The sequence below is a fragment of the Leiobunum rupestre genome, chromosome 7 (assembly GCF_980474605.1).
Source record: "Leiobunum rupestre chromosome 7, qqLeiRupe1.1.hap1, whole genome shotgun sequence".
In the NCBI taxonomy this organism is placed as follows: Eukaryota; Metazoa; Arthropoda; class Arachnida; order Opiliones; family Sclerosomatidae; genus Leiobunum; species Leiobunum rupestre.
Genome location: NC_143390.1, coordinates 35,008,460 through 35,028,452, shown reverse-complemented (window position 1 = coordinate 35,028,452; position 19,993 = coordinate 35,008,460). Strand labels below are relative to the sequence as shown.

At 35.7% G+C, this 19,993-nt stretch overlaps 1 long non-coding RNA gene across 1 annotated transcript; it reads right to left on the bottom strand.

Moving 5' to 3' along the window:
- Positions 1–203: 203 nt before the first annotated feature.
- LOC149936099 (uncharacterized) lies at positions 204–857 on the bottom strand. The gene is made up of 3 exons (XR_016472366.1): positions 735–857; positions 455–652; positions 204–361 (listed from the first exon to the last, which is right to left on the bottom strand). It is a non-coding gene; the product is annotated as an uncharacterized LOC149936099 (long non-coding RNA).
- Between the last annotated feature and the right edge of the window lie 19,136 nt (positions 858–19,993).

Sequence of the window (19,993 nt, the reverse complement as noted above, 5' to 3'; positions counted from 1 at the left end):
AATGAAAATGCACCTGAAGATCATGTTACAACTACAATCTGGTGTAAGGTAAACGCAGCACTACAAATGCCAAATTATTTTCTCCAAAATCAATTCAACGAAGAAAATGATAATTTATATAAAATATTCACAATGATGAACACTAGCTTTAAATGAATTTTTTTACAGTGGATAAAGTCAATTCCTATTGAATTCTATTCCATTTAAATATATTTGTACTGAACATAATTATAGCCATTCAACTAAACATTTTGACAATAATGAAAACGATAACATTGAAGGTTTCGTAGACTTCGGTCCATATGGAAGGTCAAAATAGTACGCAAATCAGGCCCTAGTGTTCATGGTGAATGACATAAAACTGAAATTCAAACCACCAATTGGTTACTTCCTCACAAAAGATGCTTGTCACGAACAGACTTTGAAGATATTGCTTCATGATTGCTTAACTCACCTAAAACGTATTGGCCTTATTGTTAAAGCTGTAGTCTGTGACCAAGGAACAGGCAATCAAAATTTTTTCAAAAGTATGGGGATATCAGTGGAAAAGCCATTCATTGAAATTGATCCTCCACATCTCTTGAAAAGTGTGAGGAACAATTTCAAACGGTACCCCATAATAGTGGAAGGCAATCTAGTTTCTTGGGCAGTCCTAGAACATTTTTTCAAAATAGACCAAGAAATTGGTAAGTTTCAAAGCACACACAAGCTGAAACGTAAACATATCAAGTTACCAGCATTTTCTAACATGAAAGTCAGTTTAGCTGCCCAAATTTGCAGTCAAAGTGTTTCTAATTCAAATGTCCTGTTCACTGGGATTGGGAGAGTTAACAATTGAAAACACATACACAGCAGAGTTCCTCTTACACATGAACGGCCTTTTTGATTGCTGCAATAGCAGGACATTAAACAATGAAAAACACTGTAAGAGAGCAATGACTGATCAATCCATCCACATACCAATGCTGAAAGAAAAATTGGAAAGGTTTAATATATGGTAGCTTCAGAACTGTAGGTATAAAACCTTACCTTGTATTGAATGGTGGAAACTATCAATTCAGTCTTTGCTACTCCTATGGAATGATATAAAGGATAATTTTGGTTTTAAGTTCTTAGTAACTGCAAGAATTAGTCAAGAGTTTTAGAAAACTACTTTGGTTCCTTTCGCCAATAAGGAGACAATTGAGATCATCCAAATCCTCAACAATACCAGGCCGCGTACAGAGCGGCATCAGTCAATAGCCTCTTAAAACCATCAGATTCATATTGAATTGACAATTTGGATGACTTTATTTTAAACAGACTCGTTTAAAGCACCAGCTCCTGGACCATGATGAAGAATTGTCCAAATATGATAACCATTGGGTTTTGCAAGGTAAAGGACAATTCACTGACGAAGATTTAGAAATTTGCAAAGCCATTGAAAGTCCAAACCTTCTAAAAGAAAATGTTCTTAATTATATTTCAGAATATTTAATTCACCGCTGCTATTCAAAACACCAATGTTCTACCATGGTTTTGGTATATTTAATTAAGACTTGGCCAGCCCATAAAATATTCCACTTTAGATTCCACGAATTTCTTTTGATATATTAAAAAAGTACAGTTGATAATAATGAAATGAAATGAAATAGGGAGGGATTTTTCTTGTACTTACTTTTATATTTCTTACGGAATCAACTGTTTTACTTAAATAGTTAAAATAATTTAACATCACAGCTGACTGAGCTGAATTCAACTTTAACCTACTGAGAGCAAAATTTATTTTTCTTTGATAAGCAATTTTACAGTGCCATCGTGTGTCCGGGAATTGCAAACACCGTCGTCTGCTTCTTCAACGCTCTCATGGGGAAAAAACGTACCACGAAATTTTAACATTACGGGGATAGGAAGAGGCGCCTCTCTGTAGCGAAGCGACTTTACACTCTGCTATTACTATGCCTAAAAAATAAAAACTTGGGGAAAAAGTAAGAATATTTTCTTGATCTAATTTTTTTTTAAACGTGGATCTGGGACTAGAGTTTTTAGTTCCACATCGAGATATATATATATCAAAGTGGGACTATTGCTATGGATGGATTGTCGTTAAGTGTTGTGTGTTTGTTTGTTTGGTGTGGAAAGCAACGACACGGCAGATGGCGCTGCGAAAATAATTTGCAGTTTTGGCGAAACCGCGATTCGAACTCACAAACGGCCAGTAAAAAACTCCAAATAATGACGCCTTTACGCTCTCGGCCACTGGAAGCTTACCATAATTGGTTCGGAACTTCAACTGTATTCTCGTCAGCTTTAGTGACGCGGGGGGAGTTGTCTAGTTAAGTTGTCGAAATTCTGGTCCCTTTTTCCGCCTTATTTTACGTATATTTTCGGAGTTTAAGGTCAAGTGAACCTCAAACTTCGCGTCGGGTGGTGGGTGGTGGGTGGTGGGCACACTTGCTTAAGATGACTCACTCGAAAGTGAGTACTCGAATAAACGAGCTCGAACATTTTAAATGCCCTCTTCCCCATATGTACTTATAAATGCTCTAAAAGCCCCACATTGAGATACTTATTTTCTTATTCAAATAAATCAACAAGAGACATTGAAAAACTTCATCACTCGTTACACCACCAAAAGGCTCAAAGACAAACTACGAGTTCAATCCACACCTGACGAACTTCCTTTTGGGTAATAAAAGCAATAATGGAACCATAAAGAAACAATAATAAATTGCAGTCACTATCGGGAGAAGGTATTATATTATTAAGAACACGTGTACGCTTAAACAGTTAAAGCATTGAAGACTCTATTTCCCTTCACACTATTACGTACCGCCATTATTAATTATTGGACTCCCATACTCATCCAAAAACTAGGGGCATTCGGGCATATGTATTTTTATATCTATGAATGTAAATTTTTATTACGATAATCTTTGCCGTATACCATTCGCAAAACTTAGGTATATTAACTTACAAGTTAACGTAAAGACTACCCGTTTATAGTTCTACCACAAATAGATCGAAATTTAAAATATAGCTTTTTGTCAAATTACCTTGCAAGTTAAGTCAAAACCAATATGCATTAATCAAGAATGAATTTATGTACTTAGAATATGGGAGACCAAAAAATCCAAAAATTAAGCTTAATTACATTCAAGGGTATCTTTTTTTTGAATTTGTGCAATAATATGAATTTTGGTGTTTGAACCATACCCAAATGTTTGATATAAATTTCCTAAAATAAACATATTTGAATCCCAGTTTAATAATTTCTTTAAATCATTTTTCCACTAATTTCAATAATTTAAAAAAGTTATGTTTGTCGTGTTTTGCTTACCTATTTCACCTTTGATACTTTACGTCTATCTAACGATAGGAACTCAAATGACCTCAACAGCTTATGAATTGGTTTGCCCACCCGTGTATCCTGAGGGTGGGCGGTGGCCACTCTTTAACATAGGATGGTAAATAGTATATCTTACTAAAGGTAATCACATGGGCTCAACAGTTTTTATATTAGTTTGCCCACCCGGGTCTCCTGATGGTGGGCGGCATCCACCTTTTCACTTAGGGTGGCAATTTATATATCCAACGATAAGAAAGAGATAAGGGATGTCCTTTCGGTGATTGAGAATTTCATTCTCAATCACCGGAAGGACACAAAGCTGTTTGCTTGGCTCCCACTGCTTTCCCCCGTTCCTCCCCCACCCGCGCCCCCATCTCAATCACCAGAATTTCCAATCACCAGAATTTCTAATCACCAGAATTTCTAATCACCAGATTCCCCCGTTCACGGGTTGCTTTCCCCCACCCCCCATTCACTGGATACTTTATCTCTCGTTCACCAGCTCCTTTCCCCCATTGCTTTCACCCCTTCTAATCACCAGTTGCTTTCCCCCATCCCCATTCTCCAGAATTTGTTTTCCTCGCGCAGATATCTGGAGATTAGATTTTTACCCCGTTTTGCTTATCGCTTCAGACCTCCTTAATTTCTAATCTCTAGGCAATAATAACAAGTTATTTTCAATTTAATTAATTTCCAATTTTATTTTACTTTTAATTACATGATTGCGTAAAACAGGTTCTAATATTAGACCGACATTATAAATAACGCGTTTAAATCGCATTTTATCAATATAAAAAAAATTAACTCGATCTTCGTAAGGAATATGTACAATTTCATTTAATGGGCTGAAACGAACTACCTTCTGCAAGTGCGGATTGTATAAATAATTTTAATAAAAGTTCTACCTCACCACGTCTGACCGGAATAGATATGAAATCGTCATCCTCCAGTGCCGCTGCCCTTGGTGGTGCCGGGATCTCCCATTCTTGCGAAAGGTACTTTTTTTCCGATGGTGAATTATCCCTCGACGGACAGTGTGGAAAGAATCTAGCATGTTCCCATTCTGGTACGTCTCCTGATTCCCATCCTTCTAATACGCCATGGCACTTGTAACATCGTACTTCATCGCCCCGCTGAATATAGTAGAATCCAGCCTTCGCTAGTTGTTCCTTAGTAACGTGGGGGTTTCTCCAGTGACGAAAAGTTTCAAGTCGATACGCTTCGATGTCCATACTGTAAACTGATAGTTTCTATAAGCTATTGTCAACATTCTTAAGCCTAATTGGTTAAGCCTAAATTTCAATAAATGTTTTTTCTATTTATTTTGGTTAGACTCTAAGACTATTTGACTAGAATCTAAGTCTATTTACTTCAATTTAAACAAGGCCTAATTTCCCTCTACAGTAAAATAATAAAGTCACTTACTTTTACGGAAATCCTTAAGCCTTTGCCAGTAAATAGAGTCGAGAAGGCGGGAACGGAGCGCGAAAATCTACGTGTCTCTTCTCGATGAGGTCCAGGAACTAAAAGAACGCTGAGTCGTATATCTAGAGATCAAATAACACTCGAAACTTCAAGTAAATCCTGATTTCTCATTGGTTGAAACCAATTGATGTCACGGGAGAATGTAAAATGTAACCAAAAATAGAGGTTACTGCTCATCGGTTAGCGATAAAAAATTCGTCACGTGTTAAATTAGGCAGATTAGAATAGCTGAAAATACATTGCGCTTACTTCCCCCCTAATTTACTTCTGATACAACTTTGATAAAAATTAATCCTGTTTCGGGGGAACCCCCAGGAGGAAATCTTAGAGACTATTAACTCGGTAGAATACACTATTTTAGCAATTGCAATTGCATATAATCCTTGTTATTGTAATGTTTGATATATACTGAAATGATTATTGTTGGATAGGAAAATAAAAGAATCGTGATAAAAGTTAATTTTTTTATTCCATATTAATAGGTATGGATAGTAGAACCATACTACTATGTATGGAGCTCCTATCATCCCAGTATAGCTGATGCTCTACAAATTGTAGGAACATCCGATTTCCTGCTACATCTTCTCTCTCCTCAATCCTAACAGAACAATACATAAAATTTTAACTTTAGTACAGCATATATAATTCGTGAAATTTAATTTATTACCTTAATCTAAGCTCATATTTTATACTATCGTCATTTCGGCTCGTCCATAAAATTCTATTTATAATCTCTTCAATTCTACATGAAGAAAATTAAAATCTTTAATTTTTTTGTCCCAAAAGTTATTTAAATGTTAAAATAATATTTACCGCATTTTGATTTCTTTTTGCATCGGTCCAGATCAGAATAATTTGTTCTAATTGATTTACTCCCTTTTTATACCATTTTCCATCCCCACCATTTCCTAGCCCCTATATCCTATCTCCTTCTTTTCCGTGATGAAATCTAAGTTAGTGATTGAGTGTGGAATCTATTCAGTGTGGGTAAAGTCTGTAAATTTTTCCATTGGTTAAATAGTGTTCGTAGATAATTAATTTCGTGAGACTGGGAATTTCCACCATCTTCCTCTTAGCGTACGTCACGAGAAGATGGTTTAGGTTCGTGCAAAGTCTAACAAATTTACAGATAAGAGTCCGCATTGTAGTACGTTCTTGCATTGGACTGGTTGGCTTAACGAAATTCTGGAAAAAAAAGGGTAAGCGATTTTCAATAAAGAGTCTTTTTTTTTTATTACGTTTTTTAAAGTATTTATTAAGAGTGAAAAAAGTTACATAGGAAAAATTGTTTACAATGGTTTTTCTCGCGTACATGAGTTTATATTATTAAATAAAATGGCAGAGTCAAATTTCAATCTTTTTTATCATTACAAGACCCCAAAGCTAACTAAATCCCTGTTAAATTATCTAAGGCAATGTTTTTTTCACCAATCTTATTTTGCGTGTACTAAAGATATTTTGTTAATGACGGGTAGAAAACATATTTCAATGGTTCAAGACGGTAACAGATTTCAATGACTTTTAGAAAGTACTTTAAATAGAACGTACAGGAATAATGCAATAATATATTTCTACCAATGTTTTGTTTTCATGCTAGATTGCGTAAACCACCCACGTTGTCCTAACTAGTTAACCAATACTTTCTGATTCTATTTTAATTTTTTTGTTTTTGGATGGTTTATTTTATTCGAAAGTAAATGGTTTGGCACTCATAGAAGTGCGCGCATGTTTTCGAGAGAGGTCGGGTCATATCTCTAAAAGATACCAGATAGCGTGGGAATATATTGTTTTATCCTCTGGAACCGGATTTTTTCCAGTCAGTCACCATACCTCTCTCTCTAGCTAATGGATTCGCTAAATTCGATGTGATGATTTTTCTAGCATGATTTGCGAAAGATAAAAATATCTTGCTGTCGTTTTTTTCCCAATTTTTGGAAAACTTTTGGTAGTACGTTTTTGTACTCTGTCCTTTAGTTCTATGCAAAATATACATTACGCAATATTCGCCGCAAACGTTACTAGTTAGTCCTTGCAATCGTCTTTTGCTAAATGTCCACGTCTTACACATTGAATTTAAATATTTTCTGGTTCGAGTAAAACGTACGTGTTTGTCTCCTTTGAATATATTCAAAATGGGTCGAAACAAATATATTCAGTGTCCAAGTTGCGAGAAACGAATACGTAGCTATAGATTAAGAACCCATAAATGTAAACGTACATCTTGTACAACGTGCAATAAATCGTTTAAATCACAACTGAGTCGACATATTAGACGTTGCAGTATAAGCCCACACAAAGTAAACTTAGGCAAAGTAGAAGCGGAAATTGATAAACAACGAGTCCGCGCAGAAGCCGTTGCTCGATCTGGACTACCATCGCATCTCTTTGGAAATTTGACAAGTGCTTGGGTGGAACAAATGAAAACCCCTAAACGAATAAACAAAGATATAGAACTTAGACCATGGCAAAAAAGTTTATTGGAACATTTAATTCTCTCAGACAGAAAAATAATATTTGTAATAGGAAAAGATGGAAATGAAGGAAAATCGTGGATGTTAAATTACTTGAAATCCCGTAAGCCCAATTTTGTACATTGTCAGCAAGTGACAGTTTCGGGGAGTGAAATGCTTTTTCAATTGAAAAAAGTTTGCTCTGGTGTGAACCACTTTTTCTTTAACACCTTGAGAAGTACAAAAATATGCGACGAACACTTGGCAGTATTTGAAAGTTTAAAAGATGGTGAAATTGTTAGTACGAAATATAATTGTGTGAGTATAAATATTAGTACTCCAAATGTAGTTTGTGTTTTTGGAAATTATATGCCTGAATCTTCCGGTTTAAGTTCTGATAGAATTGTACGATTTTATATAAAAATAATTATTTATGTAAATATTAATTATGAAATATGTATAGTCGAAATGTTTATATAAAATTTGCATAATTGAGGACGTGTGAATATATAAAAATAGTAAACTTAAGGTTGTTTTTGTTTAATTCCCGATTTTTTTTAGGTATATGTTCATATTATAGCCGTCCTCAGGTTATCTATATAAAAACAAATGGTTGTATAAAAAAAATGATAAGAAAGAATAATAAAATTGTTGATTTAAAACAGAATGTTTGAGTTTTCTTAAATTTATAACATATACATTTCTACATGGTTTTATTTCATTGTAATAAAGTCTCTAACACTTATGAATAGATAATTGTATAATTGATTTACACATTATTAGAGTTAGAAATTTAGTCTTAGCAATTTACACTTTGCCTGTTTCTTAGGCCCGAGGTTTGCTTTTAAAACATCAATGCAATTAAGTTAAAAATATAAACACAATACAACTAATTTAATTATTTTTAACTGAATTGAAAACCTTGATATATTTTTTTTTAAAACTGTGTTTTTATGTTATACAATTTCAAATGCAGGTATTGTGTACAGTACAGTACAAATGCATAATTTAATGAAGCAATTCTAATTTTAATACTTATATTTAATGAAATAGGAAAAATCTATTTCTAAAACCCTATTTTGTAACTCAAAAGGAACTTAAAGAAACTGGAAGAGTTTCACATGGAATTGGGATTAGTGAGCAGCCATTATCACGTTACAATATGGTTTTTGTTATGGAACCAATGACAATAAGCTTTAAACTTGGCTTACTTTGATAAAAAACGTCTCTTATTCCCACAAGAACATGTATATTTATCGAGAATGTACTAGCTCTATTGGACATTTTGGAGGAAGGGCTAACTAAAATCTATGCTTGTTTTACGAAATTAATTAGCGTATTTTTTAAAAAAAACCATGTATTCTTAACAAATGCATTCATGTTAGGATATGATTTATGGAAAATGTACTTTCATGGGTTAGGGTTAGAAATTTAGTCTTAACTATTTACACTTTACAGGTTTTTAGGTCTAGCTTTAATTTTTGACGTATTGGAAAATGTATTTCAGCGTATTCTTATAAAAAAACAGTAAGCATCGAATATATTTCCGAATTAATTAATATTTTCATACAATAAACTATAAATTGGCTTATCTTTGATAAAAAAAAACCGTCTCTTATTCCCAAGAACTGGTTTATTTTTCGAGAATGTGCTAGTGCGATTAGATCTAATGGTAGTAAGACGCCCTAACATTTATGCATAGGGGCTCGTGACGTACCGATTCTCACGTGACTTGTTCATTTTTCCGAGCGAGCGCGCGCGTACCATTGATAAGATAGCTGAACTTTGTTTTATTTGACGATACAATCGGAAAGGTTTGTGTAGAAATTCTGTCTTGTCCCATGTTACATTTTCAGCCTTTTGGAGCGTTCATTGTACATACAGCCTTTCCACAATCAATGTAATTTAAATAAAGTTATTGAAAGATTGAAGCATTTTTTTTTTGTATACTTAGATGGAATCATATATTACCTACTTTATCAAGTCAAAGTTTAGTAAATTATACCCAGGATATAAGTTATCATGTTGACTTATAACCCTAACTTAATAATTTAAGCAATTCTTTTCTCTCTCTCTCTTAAAGAAATCTTATTGTAATAAGCTTAAAAATTTAGGAATAAACTTATATTATAGGATGAAGAAAAGTCAATAGACATTTATTTGTAAATTATTCGCAATTTTATTTATTTATTTATTTATAAAACGAACTACAGTTCGGTCTCTGGGAGGCTTAGGGTAATGACAGCATCCCATGAAATCGAACGCTGAGCACTCCTCCTGTCGACGGCTTCTCTTCGACCCTCTTCTTCCACAGTACGTACAGCGGAGATGGGGCGGGAACTCCTTTATAAGATGCCCGGGGATGTGTTTGGTATAGACATTACCATGTCGAAAAATTACTCCCATTTGATAATGCGCGCACTCTCGACCCCAGCAAAAGAAGAGTGCTCCACCTCTTACAGCCAATTCTTCCGTACATTCGCCGCAGTGAAAGCAAATCATAGATTCGGTTGTCGTACCGACGTACTCATTTCCCGAGGCCAAAGTTATGGAAGAATTGGCTGTAAGAGGTGGAGCACTCTTCTTTTGCTGGGGTCGAGAGTGCGCGCATTATCAAATGGGTGTAATTTTTCGACATGGTAATGTCTATACCAAACACATCCCCGGGCATCTTATAAAGGAGTTCCCGCCCCATCTCCGCTGTACGTACTGTGGAAGAAGAGGGTCGAAGAGAAGCCGTCGACAGGAGGAGTGCTCAGCGTTCGATTTCATGGGATGCTGTCATTACCCTAAGCCTCCCAGAGACCGAACTGTAGTTCGTTTTATAAATAAATAAATAAATAAAATTGCGAATAATTTACAAATAAATGTCTATTGACTTTTCTTCATCCTATAATATAAGTTTATTCCTAAATTTTTAAGCTTATTACAATAAGATTTCTTTAAGAGACTGATGGTGCCCCAGCCGTGTACTTAACAAACGGTGTCAATAGTATCGTTGTCTCAATTCAATCTTGGGATTGTCTTACTGAAAAATGGTCCTATGTCATTGACGCTCTGGGGTCACAAACAGGAATACGAATTACTCTACCAACGCCTACTATTGAGCAGTATTCGGATTGCTGTTACAACCATTACTTTCGCGTAACGTCGACAGGCGGATTCTAGCGTACTTGTAATTAAGAAAGTAAGTACTTAGTTTTTACGATTTTGCTTAAAACTATGATTTTAAATCGATAAAGTGAAACACGTAAAGTGTCCCTGACCAAAATTGTTTCGCAAACATCTGTACCGTTTAATAAGATACGAGTATGATAACGATTTCTAGAACCCTTTAAATTTTTAATTACTTATTTTTGGGTTGACTACCAATTTGGAGGACTACTGTTTTGATTTTGATATAACTAAATTTGATTGGTTTTCGAAAAGTTTTCTCTTCTACCCCCGCCCCCAGTTTATAATTATGATGTCAGTTGTAAATTGTTTTTTTCGAGTATAAAAAGGGTAAACAGAAAAATTGAGAGATAGTATTAAGAAAACAGCCAATTCGTTCGGAATCGGCTCGAGGGACTAAGTACGTAGATATACGTCAATTGTAAATTCTAAACTTTGTATATATATTATATTCAATCATTCATTCTTACTAATTTTATAGTAATGGATCCTATTTCCATAACTTTGGCCTCGGGAAATGAGTACGTCGGTACGACAACCGAATCTATGATTTGCTTTCACTGCGGCGAATGTACGGAAGAATTGGCTGTAAGAGGTGGAGCACTCTTCTTTTGCTGGGGTCGAGAGTGCGCGCATTATCAAATGGGAGTAATTTTTCGACATGGTAATGTCTATACCAAACACATCCCCGGGCATCTTATAAAGGAGTTCCCGCCCCATCTCCGCTGTACGTACTGTGGAAGAAGAGGGTCGAAGAGAAGCCGTCGACAGGAGGAGTGCTCAGCGTTCGATTTCATGGGATGCTGTCATTACCCTAAGCCTCCCAGAGACCGAACTGTAGTTCGTTTTATAAATAAATAAATAAATAAAATTGCGAATAATTTACAAATAAATGTCTATTGACTTTTCTTCATCCTATAATATAAGTTTATTCCTAAATTTTTAAGCTTATTACAATAAGATTTCTTTAAGAGAGAGAGAGAAAAGAATTGCTTAAATTATTAAGTTAGGGTTATAAGTCAACATGATAACTTATATCCTGGGTATAATTTACTAAACTTTGACTTGATAAAGTAGGTAATATATGATTCCATCTAAGTATACAAAAAAAAAATGCTTCAATCTTTCAATAACTTTATTTAAATTACATTGATTGTGGAAAGGCTGTATGTACAATGAACGCTCCAAAAGGCTGAAAATGTAACATGGGACAAGACAGAATTTCTACACAAACCTTTCCGATTGTATCGTCAAATAAAACAAAGTTCAGCTATCTTATCAATGGTACGCGCGCGCTCGCTCGGAAAAATGAACAAGTCACGTGAGAATCGGTACGTCACGAGCCCCTATGCATAAATGTTAGGGCGTCTTACTACCATTAGATCTAATCGCACTAGCACATTCTCGAAAATCAAACCATTTACTTTCGAATAAAATAAACCATCCAAAAACAAAAAAATTAAAATAGAATCAGAAAGTATTGGTTAACTAGTTAGGACAACGTGGGTGGTTTACGCAATCTAGCATGAAAACAAAACATTGGTAGAAATATATTATTGCATTATTCCTGTACGTTCTATTTAAAGTACTTTCTAAAAGTCATTGAAATCTGTTACCGTCTTGAACCATTGAAATATGTTTTCTACCCGTCATTAACAAAATATCTTTAGTACACGCAAAATAAGATTGGTGAAAAAAACATTGCCTTAGATAATTTAACAGGGATTTAGTTAGCTTTGGGGTCTTGTAATGATAAAAAAGATTGAAATTTGACTCTGCCATTTTATTTAATAATATAAACTCATGTACGCGAGAAAAACCATTGTAAACAATTTTTCCTATGTAACTTTTTTCACTCTTAATAAATACTTTAAAAAACGTAATAAAAAAAAAGACTCTTTATTGAAAATCGCTTACCCTTTTTTTTCCAGAATTTCGTTAAGCCAACCAGTCCAATGCAAGAACGTACTACAATGCGGACTCTTATCTGTAAATTTGTTAGACTTTGCACGAACCTAAACCATCTTCTCGTGACGTACGCTAAGAGGAAGATGGTGGAAATTCCCAGTCTCACGAAATTAATTATCTACGAACACTATTTAACCAATGGAAAAATTTACAGACTTTACCCACACTGAATAGATTCCACACTCAATCACTAACTTAGATTTCATCACGGAAAAGAAGGAGATAGGATATAGGGGCTAGGAAATGGTGGGGATGGAAAATGGTATAAAAAGGGAGTAAATCAATTAGAACAAATTATTCTGATCTGGACCGATGCAAAAAGAAATCAAAATGCGGTAAATATTATTTTAACATTTAAATAACTTTTGGGACAAAAAAATTAAAGATTTTAATTTTCTTCATGTAGAATTGAAGAGATTATAAATAGAATTTTATGGACGAGCCGAAATGACGATAGTATAAAATATGAGCTTAGATTAAGGTAATAAATTAAATTTCACGAATTATATATGCTGTACTAAAGTTAAAATTTTATGTATTGTTCTGTTAGGATTGAGGAGAGAGAAGATGTAGCAGGAAATCGGATGTTCCTACAATTTGTAGAGCATCAGCTATACTGGGATGATAGGAGCTCCATACATAGTAGTATGGTTCTACTATCCATACCTATTAATATGGAATAAAAAAATTAACTTTTATCACGATTCTTTTATTTTCCTATCCAACAATAATCATTTCAGTATATATCAAACATTACAATAACAAGGATTATATGCAATTGCAATTGCTAAAATAGTGTATTCTACCGAGTTAATAGTCTCTAAGATTTCCTCCTGGGGGTTCCCCCGAAACAGGATTAATTTTTATCAAAGTTGTATCAGAAGTAAATTAGGGGGGAAGTAAGCGCAATGTATTTTCAGCTATTCTAATCTGCCTAATTTAACACGTGACGAATTTTTTATCGCTAACCGATGAGCAGTAACCTCTATTTTTGGTTACATTTTACATTCTCCCGTGACATCAATTGGTTTCAACCAATGAGAAATCAGGATTTACTTGAAGTTTCGAGTGTTATTTGATCTCTAGATATACGACTCAGCGTTCTTTTAGTTCCTGGACCTCATCGAGAAGAGACACGTAGATTTTCGCGCTCCGTTCCCGCCTTCTCGACTCTATTTACTGGCAAAGGCTTAAGGATTTCCGTAAAAGTAAGTGACTTTATTATTTTACTGTAGAGGGAAATTAGGCCTTGTTTAAATTGAAGTAAATAGACTTAGATTCTAGTCAAATAGTCTTAGAGTCTAACCAAAATAAATAGAAAAAACATTTATTGAAATTTAGGCTTAACCAATTAGGCTTAAGAATGTTGACAATAGCTTATAGAAACTATCAGTTTACAGTATGGACATCGAAGCGTATCGACTTGAAACTTTTCGTCACTGGAGAAACCCCCACGTTACTAAGGAACAACTAGCGAAGGCTGGATTCTACTATATTCAGCGGGGCGATGAAGTACGATGTTACAAGTGCCATGGCGTATTAGAAGGATGGGAATCAGGAGACGTACCAGAATGGGAACATGCTAGATTCTTTCCACACTGTCCGTCGAGGGATAATTCACCATCGGAAAAAAAGTACCTTTCGCAAGAATGGGAGATCCCGGCACCACCAAGGGCAGCGGCACTGGAGGATGACGATTTCATATCTATTCCGGTCAGACGTGGTGAGGTAGAACTTTTATTAAAATTATTTATACAATCCGCACTTGCAGAAGGTAGTTCGTTTCAGCCCATTAAATGAAATTGTACATATTCCTTACGAAGATCGAGTTAATTTTTTTTATATTGATAAAATGCGATTTAAACGCGTTATTTATAATGTCGGTCTAATATTAGAACCTGTTTTACGCAATCATGTAATTAAAAGTAAAATAAAATTGGAAATTAATTAAATTGAAAATAACTTGTTATTATTGCCTAGAGATTAGAAATTAAGGAGGTCTGAAGCGATAAGCAAAACGGGGTAAAAATCTAATCTCCAGATATCTGCGCGAGGAAAACAAATTCTGGAGAATGGGGATGGGGGAAAGCAACTGGTGATTAGAAGGGGTGAAAGCAATGGGGGAAAGGAGCTGGTGAACGAGAGATAAAGTATCCAGTGAATGGGGGGTGGGGGAAAGCAACCCGTGAACGGGGGAATCTGGTGATTAGAAATTCTGGTGATTAGAAATTCTGGTGATTGGAAATTCTGGTGATTGAGATGGGGGCGCGGGTGGGGGAGGAACGGGGGAAAGCAGTGGGAGCCAAGCAAACAGCTTTGTGTCCTTCCGGTGATTGAGAATGAAATTCTCAATCACCGAAAGGACATCCCTTATCTCTTAAGAAATCACAAAGCCTCAAAAGCTTTGTATTAGTTTGCCTACCTGTCTACTAAGGGTGTATGGCTTTGCCCACTCGAATACACTGATGTGGAACTAATATTACGGCCTGGGCCGACTTGTTCTTATCTACCATCATAGATTTATTACAAATATCTTTTAAAACATGAAATAAGGCGTAGATAGCCGAAAGGTAGTTAAGCCCATGCTAGCAAGTACGCTCGGTGACTCACAATCTCTAGTAACCTTGGTTGACTCGAGCTCCTCTGCCAAAAATCGGGTTTGCCAGATAAACATTTTTCTCGGTCAAACCTTCACCTCCTCCGAACTCAAAAGGGGGAAAGCACATGACGTCGATTTTATTAGAGTGTGAAGAGTTAAAAATGCGAAAACAATGCTTAAAAGGAGTAGACAAGGAGAGCGAGACTCAGGAGTGGCGCCAGCAATAGGCCAGGGTACGCTCAGGCCTACCTGAAAGTTTCCGAGGGGCTATACATTTTACAATTAGTGGCCTCTAATATTTAAATCTAGGGCCTCTAAAATTTAAGCTGAAGCATATGAAATGTAATCTTGGAACTTTAAAATATAATCGAAATGCTTTTTTAAATATGTCATGTAGAGATATAAATAATTTCTGCATTTAAAAATCGGAGACAGTGCGAAAGCTCGACCCACCTAACCTGTATTCAAGCAAAGATAATATAACTACGTACCCTAGATTCGAAATCAAGCTCCTTGCACGCAAACGCAGGCTCTTACTGAGTTCCCGGCGGAAGTCGGAAAAAACTGCCTCCATGGAGCTGGCAGGGCTACCGACATCTAGTTAAAACGTAAAGTTTTAGTGAAAATTGCGCCGTGGTTTTTGACTCGCTGTTTTCAAGATAACAGATATTTTTACGTTATATTGTTTTAAAACAATAATGGATCAAGCCTGTAGCTCTAAAAAGTTTCTAAACGAAAGAAAACTAAAAGTGAGTAATATAATCTTGGGATATCTATTGAAATTCCTTATTTCTCACCCTGCTATGGAGCATGATTTTTCCGACTTCCGGCGCGAACTCAGTAAACGCCTCACGAGAATACGCGCTATCAAGAAACGCCGTGATTTCGAATCTAGGTTACGTAGTTATATAATCTTTGTTTCAAGTTAGACAGGGAGTAATTCTATACCCTTAAAAATTCATGAAGAGTTCGCAAGAAAAGGAAAGAATTCTTGGGAGTTCGAAAAGAGATCGAGGAGAGTTCGCAAGAGTACGAGGTGAGTTCTAGGAGAGTTCGTGGGAGTTCTTGAGAGTTCACGGGAGTTCTCTAGAGTTCAGGGGAGTTCATAAGAGTTCCAATAGCAAATGTACACCTGAGTTCTTGAGTGTCTACCCCTCGAGGGTGGGCCACCACCAGCCAGAACAAGTGGTGTTTTATCAGTACGCATAGTGCGGGTTTTATTTTACATTTCTCCTATGACTACTCCACCCAGCGTGGGTGGTAGTGCTACCGTTAATTTCGCTTGAAATATAACTAAGCTTCCCATATTGATGACAACACATTTGCAAAAAAACAAGAATTGACGATGCAAGATATTATCAATGAAATGGGTATATTTAGAAACACTCAATTTAGATATATTTCTTATACTAGCCAATAAAGCTGAGTTACATTTTTTAAATAGAAGCAAGGGCTCAAAACCCACTTCCCAAACCGCCTAGGCCAACGGTAAAAGAAAAATACAAAAGTGGTAAATGTATTGTTAACGTTACTCTTTTCCCACATTCCCAGAATAACAGATTGACATAAATTTACAAATAAGTAATAATTGGGTATACGTGTTAAAGATTATAAAATAATCCATAAAAACATCATACCTGTGTCCTCCGAACCTATTGATACTAGCAGTGCCGAAATATGAAACGACGTTGCAAGGTCTGGAAAAAATAATCAACAACGATTGAATGGGATTAAGGAAATGATTCTAAACGAAATGCGCAATTTTATCTCGCCTTTTCGAGTAATTTGGACAAAAGCTTTAAAATTCTGGTGGGCATACGCCACTCTCTGGTTCAGGCTGAAAAGGAAATTGAAAATTTTGTTTCAGTGATGTCGGCTTTATAAACGAATAATTATTAACTCTGAAACATAATTACATTTACCAGCAGTATGTCTACTTCTTTAAAATAAACTTAATGAATATTATTAATTACCTGTACTCTAGCTTTCCCATGTAAAACTTCCCAAGACAATGAAACTTATTTCTTCATTATTGCACTACCCACGTTATTTTATCAAGGCCCGTACATGGTCGCCAAAAATATTTTTTTCTGGTCTTTTTACTTCACCGCGTATTCCCGCGAGAGGCGCTGCTACGTCTAAAGAAATCACGTGATCTTCTTAATTCGTCTGCCAAAAGGTCCAACACGCTAATGGCGTGGGCGAATCGTACGGAGTGGCTTAGACCATTTATCCGGGCGTTTTTTTCTGATTTTTGTAAGTATTGTTTCACATATTTTTCAAATATTAATAAAATATCTAAATTATTTATCCATTCTTGTGTCTTAAATGATATATTGTTAACTTGATGTAGCAAAATTAATGTTCTTTACCAAGTCTTAAATTTCAAGACTTTCCTGTCTACCTTTTTTACCCTTTTCATCACCTTTATTTAAAATACCTAAAAATGGAAATGAAATTTATTTTCTAGGGCCTAGTCATGCCATTTTGTGTAATCGCACAATGCGGTCTAAATGATAAAAAGAAAGAAGCTGAGGGAGGGAGTTTTCACTGCTTCACAAAAAGAGAAGATCGTAAAAGAAAATGGGTGTCTGCCGTACTAAACGAAAATATTGATCCATCAGATGCAATAAATATCAATTTACTAGGAGCTCGAGTTTGCAGTAAGCATTTTCAGCAAAGTGATTACAGTATTAGTTGCTCAGGTCAACGAAGAAGACTTTTATCAAACGCAACTCGATCAGTGAATATATTTGATGATAATTGTCAATTAACGACGTTTGAAAGTATTCGTATTGATGAATCTTTAGTCGCTAGCACTCCTAAAACAGTTCCTTTAATGGTCAATTATTATCTAGTCATTTTATACAAAACAGTGAAGTTCAAAGCAAATCATAAATGACGGCTCTGCAAAAAGTCCTTTCCCCAAAAAAGCAAGAATCAATGCCTCTCCGCTTAGCATAAGAAAGGTTCCATTTACTCCCATTAACATTTCAAATAATTCCACGAGCAATGAGAAAGAAAACTCTCCAATTCCAAAAACTTGTAAAAGATTGTTTATTTCGAAAAACATAGATCAACTTTCTCTTAACAAATCTTTGGCAACAGTTGCAACTCAAACTGAAATCCTGGGAAACCTAGAGCTTAATGGTGCATCTACACAAACCTCCACTATTATCCAAGAGAAGCTACCAAGCGAAGATAAGTCTACTAAAGCGTGCGCTATTATTCGCTATCGCAAACCATTTGTAAATACTCGTAAACAAAGAAGAACTAAATATAACATGACGAAGAAAGTTGAAAAATTGACTAAGAAGCTCGAAGATTTATCAGAGAAATGCAAAAAAACTAGAAATGAAAAAAAAAAGGCTAAACAAACATTCAGTTTAAGAAAGTTAAAGAAGCTGCTTCAGAAAACGATTTGAGGGGAAGCTTTCTACTACAACAAATTTTAGCATTCGGGAAGGAAAAACTTCCGTACGATGAATCAAAACTGAAGATATGCTGTTTGTTATATAAGAAATCTCCTTGCGCTTACACTTTTTGAAGATAAATTGGGATTTTACCTCACAGGGTAACACTGAAACGGTTAATAGGACACGCATCTGGGGAAGACGGTGTAGCTGGGCTAATTGTAAATTGACTGAAAGCGGAGTTCTCCAAGCTAACTAACGAACACGAGAAGCTGGGATTACTGGTGATGGATGAAATGGCCATACAATCAAAACTAATTTACGACCGTAACTTAGATTCATTCTTTGGCAAGACTAGCGAAGCGCTGAATAGAGAAGAAGAAATTCTGGCAAGGACAATCGACGAACTTTAGATTACCAGTTGCTTAACTAAAGAAGTACTTAAAGTCGTGGAAAGCACTGGATTTGTATTATTGAGATTAGTAGCTGATAATGTGTAAACCAACACATCTGCCTTTACAAAATTTGGAAATGGAACACTAACACATGAAGTTCAACATGTAACGAATATTTTAAAATACGTTACCCCTATTTTAGATTTTGTTAGAGAAACAATTATTTTTCGTACCTCAGCATCCCCATATGGTCGCGTTGGATAGTTTGTAGGAATGGTAAATAGTTAGCGAAAGGTCAAAAGAGGGATCCAACGTGTTTCCATTGTAACTCTGCTAAAAGGAATCTCTATAGATGCCCGAAATTCCCTCCTGTCAACCCAGGCACTGATTTATAGTTTTACGATCGTCTTTAGAATCGACGGTGCATGCCACGTGTATTTATTATTGAACTCGAACCTTTTCCAGATTTTCTCGACCAATGCTTACAATTATAGTAGTGCGCCTCGATATTATTGTTTGGTGTAATTGTCACCGAATGTGTGCGCGTCTTGTGATCTCAAGAAAGTGAAACACATGGGCGCTTGAAATAAAGCCCTACGTTGAAATCTGGTGATTAGTCAAATCATAGTGTCCCTCCACGTGACAGCCCGTCATAGTAATTCGATTGGGTAACGAAAAAACCAGGATGGACCCAAAAAGTAACGTGGCTTATACAACAAAACTGGGTGACAAGAAGAAAAGGAGAGCAGAGGAACCGTATCCCCGGACCGAAAGGAAAGGATAATCTTAAGCACACCGCTCCGGATGACCTTAAGAAAAGGAACATAGTTTTCGCGCTGGTCGCAATCTATGAATGTCACCAGACAATTGAGCAGTTATCGCCGGACCATGGTTTTCCTCTGCCCATCACCACAACGACACCTAGTAGACGATAGTAGTAGCCTCATCGTATCCCCAACGTCTCAAGCCTTCAACTCGTCTCTTCAACTCTACGGTCTCTCTCCTCGCATCTACATTTTTCATTTATTTTCAAGTCTCGAGACCAACGATAATCAAGAATAGTGATGAGTACTTTTTATATGGCGCAATTAGTGTATATAGTAGATCCCGTATTTTTAGTAGTCGGGCATTGGTCGAGTGCATGCGGCATGTAGTTATTTTGGGGGTCATGTAAATTAATA